This window comes from Mus musculus, chromosome 5 (genome assembly GCF_000001635.26).
Source record: "Mus musculus strain C57BL/6J chromosome 5, GRCm38.p6 C57BL/6J".
Lineage (NCBI taxonomy): Eukaryota > Metazoa > Chordata > Mammalia > Rodentia > Muridae > Mus > Mus musculus.
The window spans coordinates 25,911,676-25,926,272 of NC_000071.6; the positions used below are offsets into that span (position 1 = coordinate 25,911,676).

The window sequence follows — 14,597 nt, forward strand, 5'->3', positions numbered from 1 at the left end:
AAAATGTGGTACATTTACACAATGGAGTACTACTCAGCTATTAAAAAGAATGAATTTATGAAATTCATGGGCAAATGGATGTATCTGGAGGATATCATCCTGAGTGAGGTAACCCAATCACAAAAGAAGCCACTTGATATGCACTCACTGATAAGTGGATATTAGCTCAGAAACCTAGAATTCCCAAGATAAAACTTCCAAAACACAAGAAAATCAAGAAGGAAGACCAACTCGTGGATACTTCATTCCTCCCTTGAATAGGGAACAAAATATCCATGAAATGGGCTGGCAAGATGGCTCAGCAGATAAGAGCACTGACTGCTCCTCCAAAGGTCCTGAGTTCAAATCCCAGCAACCACATGGTGGCTCACAACCACCCGTAATGAGATCTGACGCCCTCTTCTGGTGTGTCTGAAGCCAGCTACAGTGTACTTACATATAATAATAAATAAATCTTTTAAAAAAATATCCATGGAAGGAGTTGCAGAGACAAAGTTTGGAGTTAAGACGAAAGGATGGACCATCCAGAGACTGCTCCACCCAAGGGTCCATCCCATAATCAGCCACCAAACTCAGACATTATTGCATACACCAGCAAGATTTTGCTGAAAGGACCCTGATATAGCTGTCTTCTGTGAGGCTTTCCAGTGCCTGGCAAATACAGAAATGGGTGCTCACAGTCATCTATAGGATGGAACACAGGGCTCCCAATATAGGAGCTAGAGAAAGTACCCAAGAGCTGAAGGGGTCTGCAACCCTATAGGTGGAACAACAATATGAACTAAACAGAGCCCCCAGAACTTGTGTCTCTAGCTGCATATGTAGCAGAAGATGGTCTAGTTGGCCATCATTGGGCAGAGAGGCCCCTTGGTCTAGCAAACTTTATATGACCCAGTACAGGGGAACACCAGGGCCAAGAAGTGGGAGTGAGTAGTTAGGGGAGCAGGGCAAGGGGAAGGTATAGGGGATATTTGGGATAGCATTTGAAATGTAAATGAAGAAAGTATGTAATAAAAAGGAAAATAAAAAACTATTTTCAATAAACATGAAAAAAGGAAAAAATAAAAAATAAATGATGATAAATCCAGAAAATGATGTGGGAAAAGGAAAACCCTTACTCATGAGTTTACATATTGATATATCTGCTCTGCAAATCAATGTGGCGAAATCTCAAAGAGCTAAAAGTAAATCTACCATATGACTCAACATTTCACTCTTTTACCTATAGTCAAATGGCATGACATCCTACTCCACAGAAATCTGCTCAGCTATGTTAATTGGTTCTGTAGTCACAATAGGTAGGGAATTTAAACCATCTAAATGTTCTTGAACTGATGAAAAGATAAGGAAAACAGGGCACATACACACAATGTATTATTCAATTGTGTAGAAAAATGAAATCAAGAAAGCTTCAGCTAAATGCATGAACCTAAAAAAATATACTGAGTGATATAAACCATACACAAGAACAAACTCCACCGGAGGTTGATCATTTGTGTTTCCTATCTCCCAATCTTTAGATGTAAGTACATAACTTGGAGTAACCACAAAAGACATGAAAGAAAAGAGAGACCATATATGAAAAGAAGAACCTCTAGAGAGAGTTATAGCAGGGTACAGGTAATATGAAGGAAAGAATGGAAAAAAAGAGAAGAGTAGTTGTTGAAGGAGGAGAAAGAACATTACAGAGGAAGAGAGGGAACATCAATGGGAGGAGAGGCCCTTGGTCCTGTGAAGGCTCTATGCCCAAGTATAGGGGAATGCCAGGACCAGAAATGGGAGTGGGTGGGTTGGGGAGCAGGGGGAGAGGGGAAGGGATAGGGGTTTTGGAGGGGGAAAGTAGGAAAGGGGATAACATTTGAAATAAATAAAGAATCTATCAATCAGATAGGGGACTAATATCCAATATATATAATGAACTCAAGAAGGTGGACTCCAGAAAATCAAATAACCCCATTAAAAAATGGGGCTCAGAGCTAAACAAAGAGTTCTCACCTGAGGAATACCGAATGGCTGAGAAGCACCAGAAAAATGTTCAGCATCCTTAATCATCAGGGAAATGCAAATCAAAACAACCCTGAGATTCCACCTCACACCAGTCAGAATGGCTAAGATCAAAAGTTCAGGTGACAGCAGATGCTGGTGAGGATGTGGAGAAAGAGGAATATTCCTCCATATTTGGTGGGATTGCAAGCTTGTACAACCACTCTGGAAATCAGTCTGGCAGTTCCTCAGAAAATTGGACATAGTACTACTGGAGGATCCCACAATACCTCTCCTGGGCATATATCCAGAAGATGTTCCAACTGGTAAGAAAGACGCATGCTCCACTATGTTCATAGCAGCCTTATTTATAATAGCCAGAAACTGGAAAGAACCCAGATGCTCTTCAACAGAGGAATGGATACAAAAAAAATGTGGTACATTTACACAATGGAGTACTACTCAGCTATTAAAAAGAATGAATTTATGAAATTCCTAGGCAAATGGTTGGACCTGGAGGGCATCATCCTGAGTGAGGTAACCCAATCACAAAAGAACTCAAACAATATGTTCTCACTGATAAGTGGATATTAGCCCAGAAACTTAGAATACCCAAGATATAAGATACAATTTGCAAAACACATGAAACTCAAGAGGAACAAAGACCAAAGTGTGGACACTTTACCCCTTTTTAGAATTGGGAACAAAACACCCATGGAAGAAGTTACAGAGACAAAGTTTCTAGCTGAGACAAAACGATGGACCATCTAGAGACTGCCATATCCAGGGATCCATCCCATAATCAGCCTCCAAACGCTGACACCATTGCATACACTAGCAAGATTTTGCTGAAAGGACCCTGATATAGCTGTCTCCTGTGAGACTATGCCGGGGCCTAGCAAACACAGAAGTGGATGCTCACAGTCAGCTATTGGATGGATCACAGGGCCCCCAATGGAGGAGCTAGAGGAAGTACCCAAGGAGCTAAAGGGAACTGCAACCCTATAGGTAGAACAACAATATGAACTAACCAGTACCCCGGAGCTCTTGTCTCTAGCTGCCTATGTATCAAAAGATGGCCTAGTCCGCCATCACTAGAAAGAGAGGTCCATTGTTCATGCAAACTTTATATGCCCCAGTACAGGGGAACGCCAGGGCCAAAAAGTGGGAATGGGTTGGTAGGGGAGTGGGGGGTGGGGGAGGCCATGGGGGACTTTTGGGATAGCATTGGAAATGTAAATGAGGAAAATACCTAATAAAAATATTAAAAAAGAATCTATCTAATAGAAAAAGAAAAAATGAATAAATAACATTAAAATACTTGAAAAAATATAAAAAGTATACCATGTTATATTTATGTAAAATTGCATGCATGCACACAAACTAACACACACCCACACATGTATGTGTGGTTTTATATATATATATATATCCATATATATATATATACATACATATATATACATATACATGTATAGTATATACATAATAACTTGGTGTGATAATGCTTCCCTCAGGACTCATAGACTATATAACAAAAGATATATTACAAGGCATAGTAAACCTCCTTTGGGTTGATGTTTAAGGGAGCCCAAGGAACAATACAAGTAATCAACTGCTTTTACCCTGTTTTGTCTCCTAAAACTTGAAGGTAAATCCCTATTGATGAGCACACTATACAGTTTGAGAACAGGACTTAGTGGAAGTGAGATGGGCGTGCTCCAGAAGCCTTCTTGCTGAGAACCTTTAGAGAAGTTAAATATCAACAAAGCAGAACACATAAATTACTCACACACACAAATACACATGCACAAACACTCACACACACACATATACTCACACACACACACAGAGTCCTGATATTGCTGAAGGAGAAACTTCACAGGAATAAGAAAGTAGAAAAACAGGAAACAGAAATCCCTTCGTTTATTTTATAAATATTAAGTTACTCTGAATTCAAGAATATTAAAGGCCGGGCAAGGACTGGAGGAGCTGAAGGGGTTTGCAACCCCTTGGGAAGAACAACAATATCAACCAACCAGATGCCCCCAGAGCTCCCAGGGACGAAACCACTAACCAAAGAGGACCCATGGCTCCAGCTGCATATGTAGCAAAGGATGGCCTTATGTGGCGTCAATGAGAGGGGATGCCCTTGGTCCTGTGAAGGCTAGATGCCCCAGTGTAGGGGAATGCTAGGGCAGTGAGGTGGGAGTGCGTGGGTGCGTGGGTGAGTGGGGAAGTACCCTCATAGAAGCAGGGGGAAGAAGGATGGGATAGGGGGTTTGGGGAAGGTGAACTGGGAAAGGGATAACAGTTGAAATGTAAATAAATGTAAAATCCAATTAAAAAGGAAAGTATTTAAAAAAAAAAAAGAATGGCTGGCAACATGCATCCAAGTCTAGGAATGTATTGCAGTCTGGGAGAGAAAATGAGACACAGTGCTCCACACTGCACATTAGCTAGAGAAAGTACCAAAGAAGCTAAAGGGATCTGCAACCCTATAGGTGGAACAACATTATGAACTAACCAGTACCCCGGAGCTCTTGACTCTAGCTGCATATGCATCAAAAGATGGCCTAGTCGGCCATCACTGGAAAGAGAGGCCCATTGGACACGCAAACTTTATATGCCCCAGTACAGGGGAACGCCAGGGCCATAAAAGGGGAGTGGGTGGGTAGGGGAGAGGGGGTGGGTGGCTATGGGGGACTTTTGGTATAGCATTGCAAATGTAAATGAGCGAAATACCTAATAAAAAATGGAAAAAAAAATTAAAAAAAAATTAAAAAAAAAAAAAAGGACAGCTTAGTCTGGTAAGGGCTGACATGAAATATTTCATATCACAAGTAGAAAAATCCAGGATAATGTATACATCTGGTAGCATTTTCCAAACAAACCACACAGTGTTGTGAGGATCCATACTTGAATAGGCTTTGCAAAACCCAGGCCCCTTCCAGTTCTAAGATGGAGAAGGAGAACCAACCACTACAGTAGTATCTTGGCAGTGTGGGCTAAATCAAGTTTCACCCACTCTCCACTGTGTTGCGGATGACCCTTTCTCTGGCTGAATCAGTTCATAAAACCCAGAGGACCTGTGCCAGTGTATAATCAAAACCTCTACCCTGCTTCTGTAGGTGCTGAACTTTTAAAAGTCCTGGCTTGCCAGCAACTCTTTGTGGAAGCACAGGATTAATTCATTCACACATTAACTCTCTGATTCATCCCCACGCAGAGTCAGTTCCATTCAGTAAAACTCACACAGTCACCTGGAACAAGTACTTCCACAATATACTCTTAGATCTGCTATGGCAAAAGGGGAGCTTCAAATGTCCTTCCTAATTAGCAACAACAAAACACAGCAAGTGTATGGTCAAGGACAACCGCATCTATCAAAGCTATTTCCCAGAGTGACTTTGAAGGTTATCATATCTGGTGTGTGGTTATCCCTGAGGCTGTATTGCAAGCAAAACTGAGGCATGTGACTCTGGCCTTCCTGATTCATTTTATAAATAAATAAATTGAGTTATAAATATAACTCAATATTTGGCTACAGAGTCATGAATGGACGTGTGTTACAGAGTACTATATGTTAGGAGTATGAGAATTCATAACAGCATGGATACAGTATGGTGGTGAATACATCTTAGTGTGTACATGGGGTAAGCCACATGATCCACACACAAGAGACCATCGCCTTGTGTATCCCTAGGTGGCTATGACTTCACACATATACAGAAAAGGATAGCTGGGTCTGGGTTTAGTCAGAGAAGATGCAACTGACCCTAAAGAGACCGAGGTCTCTGGAAGTTCAGAGGTCTGGTGGGGTGGGTTTGGGGATCTTTGTGGACAGAGGAGGGTCAGGGGACGAGGTTTGGGATGTGGAAGAGACAGAGGGTAGATCTGGAGTTTAAAAGAAAAAACATAAATAAAATAAAAGCATAAAAGTGTTATTTTTCTTGTGTTTCAGCCTTGCTTTTCTTTCTAAGCAGAGTAAGTTTGTCACCTTTCTGGATAGATAGAATTGATAGGAGCTAGAAAGTTTAAAGCAAAGATGGCTATTATACCAGCATGGGTTCAGAACAGCACCAAATCAAGGACAGGGTGAGGGAGTGGGCCATGGAGCCAGCTGAGAGCCACAGCCTCATGACTGGAGGCCTGAGCATGCCAGTCTTCCCTGGGCCTTACTCAGTCCTCACTCACCTCACAAGATGAGGACTTGCTCTGGCTTGTGGAGAGTAGAGCATTGATCACTGTGACCACTAGGAGGCGCAGTGATGAGGGGTCAGGACTAATTCAATGATGTGGGCAGATGGTCTGTTACCCTGCAAGTTGGGTGTAGTATCAGAGAAGGAAGAGTGGGTGAGCATAATCAGGACTGACATTTTCTCAGAGCCAAGCTCTAAGTACAGCCTTGGGCAAGTGGGCCCATCATACTGAGCTTTGGCTTCCTTATCTGTCATTGATGATAAGAATCCAGACCTCACATTGATGTTGTTTAAGTGAGATGCTGAGACAGCTGCCTAGCTATTGAAAAGAGATCAATATTATTGCTTATTACAGTGTAGACCCAGGGCCTTCACTGGGAATAACAACAATAACGATTGTGTTAGCAGCAATAATAGTAAACAAAGGAATCGTTGTTAGGTTTTTCCCATCCTTTCTTTCAGTCAGGTCCAAGTTTAGGAGTGCAGAGGACTGGGCCTGGAGACTGCTGTAGCTGGTTCAGATTCACATTTGCTTAGCTGGCCCCTCTGGAGAAACAGTGAAAGCCACTTTTGGCTACTTAGGTCCAAGGCATGCATAGGTAGGATAGCCTCTACTAGTCACATGCATGGTGGTGGCTGTCTTGGGTTGAATCATTGTCCCTTGCACTGCAGCTCAAGGCTTTTCTTAGGATTAAATCAGGGAGAACTTAGGGGGATTTGACCAAGAAGAGACTTTTATGAGATGTGCAGCAAATCCCCACTGTGACAGGCGGCTTTGTTATGAATACCTTCTTTATAAACAGTCCTGGAAATGCCCGGGTCACTTCTCCTTCCACAATAGGCCACACAGCATGGTAATTCACTTTATGTTGCCTTCCCTTCTGGACTTAAAATTCCATGTAAAGAATAAAGTAGATCCTATGACATCTGTACTCTTAAAATTGATCTGTGTGGACTGGGGATTTGTTTTGTTATTTTTTTGAATTTTTTTGGTTTCTGAGCCTGTTTTGTTTGCAAGAGGAGTATGTATTCTATAGGACTGTGACTAGCTATTCTGAATTTGGGTGGAGGGAAGCATGTTCCAATATTCCATTCTTTCAGTAAGTAAACATTTTTATAACCCAAATTAAAATACTATGTACAAATTACTGAAGCTGACAGAAAAGTCTCTTACATGTAGAAATATGGATAAGAGTAGACACAGCAGGGGATAATAGGTGTGTATGCTGAGTGCTTACAGCAGCTGGCCTGCTCTAGGCCACCCAATACTCTTCCAGATTCCCCCATCACACCCTTCACTCCATCACCTACCCTGTGCTTATGTTAAGACTCCCACTTTCCAACAAACTTATCAGACAGGGCTTTTACACAGTTTGGGGAGGGCTTGGATTACAGACAAAAGTAACAGAGCATGGGGGATCTTTATTTTTTTCTTCAAGTTGGACAGATTGCTACTATGCTTAGAACAAAAGGAAATACATGATTGTAGCTTGTAGAAAAAAAAAGTTAAAAAAAAACCCAAAACCAAAAAAAAAAAAAAACATAAAAACAAAATCCAATCCATGCTAAAGTGGTTAGGGACAGGCAAGATGATCTCATTAACCTTGAGTGGCCAGCCCCATGCAGCACTCTTGCCCTGTTTCCCATGGTTAGCTGCTGCCAGGCTGTTCATAATTCCAATGCCATCCACCACCTGTGGCTAGCCTACAGTGAGCTGACTGCCACTTGCACTTCCCCTTTACCTCTTAAAATAATAACACAAAAGACTTGTAATATGCCAGCCAAATTTATTAGGGGAAATCTACAAGCACAAAGTGCCCATGCAAGCAATACAAAACTCAACACATATAAATAAAACCTGCACACTTAGATCAGGAAAATGTACCTACATTACTCTATTTCCAATTTATGAAATCCCCAGTTATTTATGGACACTAGGGCCCCGTAGTCTAGCACCATCTTCCCATTCCTCTATCTTTTGTCCTCCGTTCCCTCTCTCTTCTCCATCACACTTCCCCTCTCTAATATTTCAGCTCTGCATTTCTTCCCAATTGTCCAATAAGAGCCTCTAGCCTTATCTGACCAATTAAGATTTCACCTAACTGCACCTTTGTTTAGGGACTCTTGAGGGAGCAGAAAACACAAACAGCAATCCACAACTTTCCCACTACCCCATTTTGTCCAATTAAATGGCTCTGAACACAGTCCTGCCAGTGGTAACATCAGAGCCCTGCTTACATGAATGAGTATGCATAGGTCAGGCACTGTACCTACACATCTCCTGATATTTCTCCACTCAACTGGACTTGATCCTGGCCATCTAAAACAGCACATTCTCTGGAAGGACAAAAGCCAACTGCAGGAGGTGTGGGGATGCCTCACAGGTTAGAGCATCTGCTACTCTCTAGAAGACCCACATGGTGCCTAACAACCATCTCCAGGAATGGTTGTGGTTCCTTCTTCTGTCCTCTGAGGGAAATGTCCCTCAGGAGGAGCCACATACTGTATTACATTCAGTAGGAAAGACACCCATTCACATAAATGTTAAACATAAGTCTAATCAGCAACAGCAAAAACACAGCAAGTTTATGGTCAAGGACAGCAGCATCTATCAGAAGCTATTTTCCAGCAAGCCATGGAAGGTAATTATATCTGCTTTGTGGTTATCACTTGACGAAGACCAGGTTTGGGAACGACTTAAAGAAACAGACGGACTACCGCTCTGGTGGCAAGTAGCAAAGCTTTACTGATTTCTACAGCTTAAAAACATGGGGTATGACTTTACAAATTTTGCTCAAAAAATAACATTTTTACTTAGTTGCACCTGGCAGACAATATTATCATTTTTGGAGTCATTTTCTCATAACAAGAACAAACTTCAGAAGAAGAAACTGTTATCTGAAGACCCAAGGACATCTTCCTATCAGGGTAAATATTAACTCTTGACTAGGAACAAGGAAAAACTCTGGCTCACAGAAAGTCATGTTTAGACATCCCTCCCTTTCAGGAGGAACGACCCATGACCTTTCTCCCAGTTAACGGCTCTGACCCTTTCAGGCCAGAACCAAAGGGAAGCCATTGCTCTCCTCAATCACTGTTGCTCTATTGCAAGTAAACTGAGGCAGATGGCTCTGGCCTTCCTGATTTATTTTATATTCCTTTCTGAATGTTTTTATATCTGCAGAAGCTCCTGAAAAATGGCTGTATATTACTCAGTATCTGGTTCACAGGATCATGAATGAATGTGTGTTATAGAGTGCTATATGTTAGGAGTAAGAGAATTCATGACACCATGGATGCAGTATGGCAGTGATTACATCATCAAGTGTTTATCCATGGGGTAAGTATAATTATTGACACAAAAGTTCATCACCTTGTATACCCCTAGGTGCCTAGGGTATAATTTTGCCATATAGCCCTGGCTGCCTGGAACTTACAAAGATCCATCTCTGGATGTGAGTTCTACGTCTACAGCTGGGATAGAACACCTGAATAAGGAAGATGGTCTCAAGAGTCACTTCTTACAAATCAGTTTTTATGCATAAGAAATAGAATTTTTAAAAAATAGGTTTTAAAAGTTCAATTAATATAGAGATAAAGGAAAAAACAATGAAATATAAGAACATATAACTTCTAAATAACTTAGCAACAATTGAAAGAACAAAAACCAAAACTTCAACCAAAACTCTAAAGGAAAATTATTGTTCAGCAGCCTTTTTCTGCACTTTTAGCAGCACAGCCCTACAGCCTGCTGCTCCTCTTGGACACTTGGTAGCAGAGGAATCACCTCAATTCCCTGCCAAGAGGCGTTGTCTGAAGAGAAAAGGGAACAATGCCCTGAATCAGCCATGGCTTCCTCGGTAGGGCCTATTCCCACTCAGGACATGTGCTATAAGAAGATTCATCTGAGGAAGATTCATCTGAGGAAGATGGTGGGTGCTGGGGATGGTGCTCAGCAGGGGCCTCCTGGCATGGCAACTCATTCTGCAAGATGCTGTCTTCTTCAGCTGTGGCCAATACCAGCTCTCTTGCAGCTTCTGAGACCTGGGAGAGGAAGGCAGTTACTAAGACACAGGAATGGTGGGGAAGGGCATGGCAGCTCTCAGGCTGCAGTCTCCCACTACCTCAAATTTACTTGACAGTCATCATTAATATTTTAACTGAAATTACTGCTGTGAAATCTGCAGACAGGCAAAGTATTCAAAAACAGTCACAAAACATGGACTGAAAAAGATCAACTCAGGCTTCTATCAGCTCCAAACAAGAACATGGCAAAGGAAGAGACCTCAGTGGATTACAGGAAGAAAGGAGAAGGCCACATGCCACCCAGATCAATGATAATGAGAAGCACTCATTTGACATTTGTACTTGGCTCTAATCCCTCCAAGGTGAATTGACCTAGAATGTCATATGACCTCTGCCTGTCTCCTGTCTAAGGACCCAGGACTCACTTAAACCTCCACATAGCATTCCACCTATCTTGAAGACATGCATGCAAGAATGTGACATGTTATTCACCTGTCACCCTGAGTGGAATGCAGACTAAAGCAGAGTTGAAAATACACTTGCCAGTGGTAACAGTGTCTCAAAAGAGGCTAATTCAGTGTCTCACAAGAGGCTAATTTCCCAGAATATTTGTGTGAAGACAGAGCAAAGAACAGCTACATTCCATGAGGAGGGTGGCTGCTTGGAAGTATGGACTAGAAAGTTGGCGGGGGGAGGCAAAGATAGATCTAATGTGTCAATGGTATCAGATAGTCATAGCCTGACTGAATTGTTTGTCCCTACCTGATGTTCTTGAGTCTCCAGGTTGCTGGTCTTCTCCTGTTCGTCTTTACCACTCAGGTTCAACTCCACCAAACTTTGATGAATGGTGGCCCAATCAGCATGTACTTCCTTGCTCTCCTACTGCAATATCACCAACTTCTTCTTTATAAGATTCTCCTCCAGCAGGATCCTGGTGTGCAGGTTACTGGAAACACACTCTGCATGGTAAGATCCTGCAGCCTCCTCCTCCCGTTTCTACTTACTTCCCATTAACCTGACCTGTACCCTGGATCCCATGAAGACTTAATACAATCCACCTCAATACATCCATGACAGCTGTACAAACAGCAAAGAGCCATTTCAGGGAAGAAGAAACTTTGGCTGTAGTCCAAACACCAAAAAGGGTCCATGTTTCTCCAAAAGAAAAAGGGATCTCCATCTACCCATGACAGCCCATGCATTGGGGCAATACCAATTAGTAGGGTGCAACTACAATCAGGGTACTCAAGAGAACAACAGGGAGGGCACTCTATCGTTGTGTTACTCCTCACTTAGCTCTGTAAAACCTGCCTGAGCCCCAGAGGCCCAGTACAGCATAATAACCTTCTCATGATCCGAATCACTTGTCTGTCTAGAGGCTCCAGAGGATGCCTGGAGAACACTGGCAGTGGTAAGTGTCTCTTAGAGGCTTAGGAAAACTGAGTCCAAAAGATCCAAGGCACACTGATGGCTAAAAGGCAGAAAGGATAGAAGGAGACCTGCGGACTCTCCAGACCAGAAACAAAGGAAGGTAGAAATGGCCATTTCACAAGTGTTGGCCTCCCTGACAAGAACTTACCGATAGAAATTTTTCTCCTTCTTGAGCTCCTGATTGTTCTCTCGGGCCTCCATGTTCTTCATCTCTAAGTCGTGTAGATATGTCATTATCTCCTTCTCCTTTAATTTCAGTTCTTTATAATGTCGAGTTTGCCTGTGGTAGGGCCTGGCCCCAGGAAGACAGAACTCCATGAACTTAGGCTTTTAGTAACATATGAACTCAGGCTGGGTCCTGGACTACTGCAGCCATGGAAACCACACTCTGCATTCTAAATGCTGGGATTTTCTTATCCTTGGGAAACTGGCTATCCTGGCCCCAGAACACCAGAAGCTAGGCATCCAGATGGAGGGTGCCCTGGCTCTCTGCCTTACTCAGTAGGGCTGAAGGGCAGACTAAACAGTTATGTTCTCAGGAGCCTAGGCTACGGGTCTTTGCCCACCAGACACCTGTGATGGTGTTTCTCCTGTTTTCATAAAAGGGATTCTAAATCCTGGATACCTAATACTGTAGAGACAGATATTACACATAATTCTGGAGATGAGGCCAGAAATCTCCACAGATATATAATCTGCTCAATAGATACAAATGTATGAACACTTCTGACCACATAGTCAAAGTGCAATGCTATTTAAAGTGGGGACTACCAGACCTCAGGACCCACCTCACCTGGAAACAGTTAGGCAGGTAAATCCTCAGGCCAAAACACCTACCCCTAGATTCCAAATTGTGGAGAGAAATAAAAACATACAAAACATCTTCACAGGTCAGTACCTGTGCATGCACATAGACTCACAGACTTAGACCTATACACAAGATGGAGAAACAAAGAGTGAGAGAATGGGAGAGAGAGAGAGAGAGAGAGAGAGAGAGAGAGAGAGAGAGACAGAGACATAGAGACAGAGAGAGGCAGAGACATAGAGACAGAGAGAGGCAGGCAGACAGATAGACAGACAGAGACAAAGGGAACACAATGACAGGTAGAATAATGTATGCAACATTACTGCCTCAGACTATAAGGCACACAGACAAGGAGGGACAGGCATGAAGTTCAGGCATTCTAATCAAGCACTGAGAAGAACCATGTGTGGACCAGGCCCCTCCAGCTGCAACCTGGAGGTTCCAGCACTGTCACCTGTGAGACAAGTAAAAACACAACTACAAACTCCCATCACCTAGAAACCTGCTGTCAAAGGCTTCCCAAATGAACCATAGGAAATCATCACTGCCTCTATCCCTGAGTTCTTCACTCAGACTCCAAGTTCCTCTTTTCAAGTGGAGGGAGCAGAGGAGTCTATTTCCCTTCCTACTCCTGACAAATCTTCAGGTGCAGCCTCTCCTCTAATAAGTATTTAGGGGCATGAAGTGGGGCCCAGGTATGTTCTGGTGGCATAGCTTCCTAGAACCCACACCTTTAAAAGCATAAGATGAGGGAGGCATTGCAGACCCCAGACGGACACCACAGGTTTTGGAGCAATGTATACCTCTTGTTCATGGATCCCTTGGTCACGTAGATCAGGCGATCTCTCAGCTCATTTATCTCCTTGGTAGTGAGCTGGATCTTTTTGATCAGCTCCTTCTCTTCCTTCTCAAACTGCTTTTTGCTTGTGACAGGAACAGGGGATGTTGTCTGTCTGTGAGCCACTGTAGGTAGATGAATACCAGAATATTAGATGTGAGAATGCAAAGAGTGTGGACTGACCACAGAGAAGGAAAAATGCCTGTAACCTCGTGACACCACCAAGAGATTGGTGCCAGCATGAGATTTCTTCTCAGTGGATCTCAGTTCTACCATCACTCTAGAGAGATCAGGCGATGTAAGTAGGCAGATGTTTCCTCATTCTCCTTAAACATGCTTATGAGGACCAGAGAGATGTCTTCTCCAGGGTACAATTTGGCTTCAGAGCCCTGAGCCCTGTGGTTTCACAAGTCAGATGATAAATACACTATTCAAAAGTATTTGAGATCTTGGAGATGCTCCAATATCCTACTTGTTACTCTAAGCCAAGGAATTGGCTTAAAAAGTCATGCAGGGGGAGAACATAGTCAACACAATGATCAATTTCCCAACCCGCCCCGAAACACAAAACATCCCAGAAGTATGTTTAGAATCCCTATGTGGGTCTATCAACTGATAGTTCTTTGTTTACAGTGTAGAAATGCGTGCCCCCTACATTGGTGATAAAGAAAGTTAAGGTAGGAACTGTCACGAACAGGAGATCAGAGTAGTTCTGAGAACATGAGGTCTTGGTCTGGAGCACCATTCTCTCCCTGTCACTAATGTCACATAACTACAGGAGCTAAAAGAAGCCATGGACTGAAGTGCAGGAATTCCCTCTCCAAAACTGGCATAGCTTAGACCCACTGTCACTCCTGATGGTCTCATTCTGTCCCCATGTAACACCCACAATACCCAGTGCAAAAAAAGACTTGAAGTTCATGTCATAACAGCTTTGACCTTGTCAATTCCTTCCTTAGGGGATGGAAAAGTACTGTTCTGAAATCCTTGATGTTCAACAATTGTGATAACCATGGAAATGTTTTCGCTACCCAGAGTCTCCAGTTCCACATTACTGGAAAGGCCAGCTCAGGCCACTCCTACCAGGAAGATCAACATCCACTTCCCAGGACTTACTCCACATTCGCCAAGTCCACCTCCTTCGTCCTTCATTACTCTCAGATGGAAGGTCAGCATCCTTCCTCCCCTCTCTGGTCTCTCTCCCATCCACATTGGCTCTCTGAAAAAGTCTGCAGAGTCGGGCAAACAAGGCCATCACTGCAGTGTCCAGCCTCTGACTGAGAAATCTCAGTGAGTTTGTTGTCACTACAAC

General features: G+C 42.9%; 1 pseudogene; it reads right to left on the bottom strand.

Moving 5' to 3' along the window:
• Positions 1–8,879: 8,879 nt before the first annotated feature.
• Gm21655 lies at positions 8,880–14,597 on the bottom strand (annotated as a pseudogene).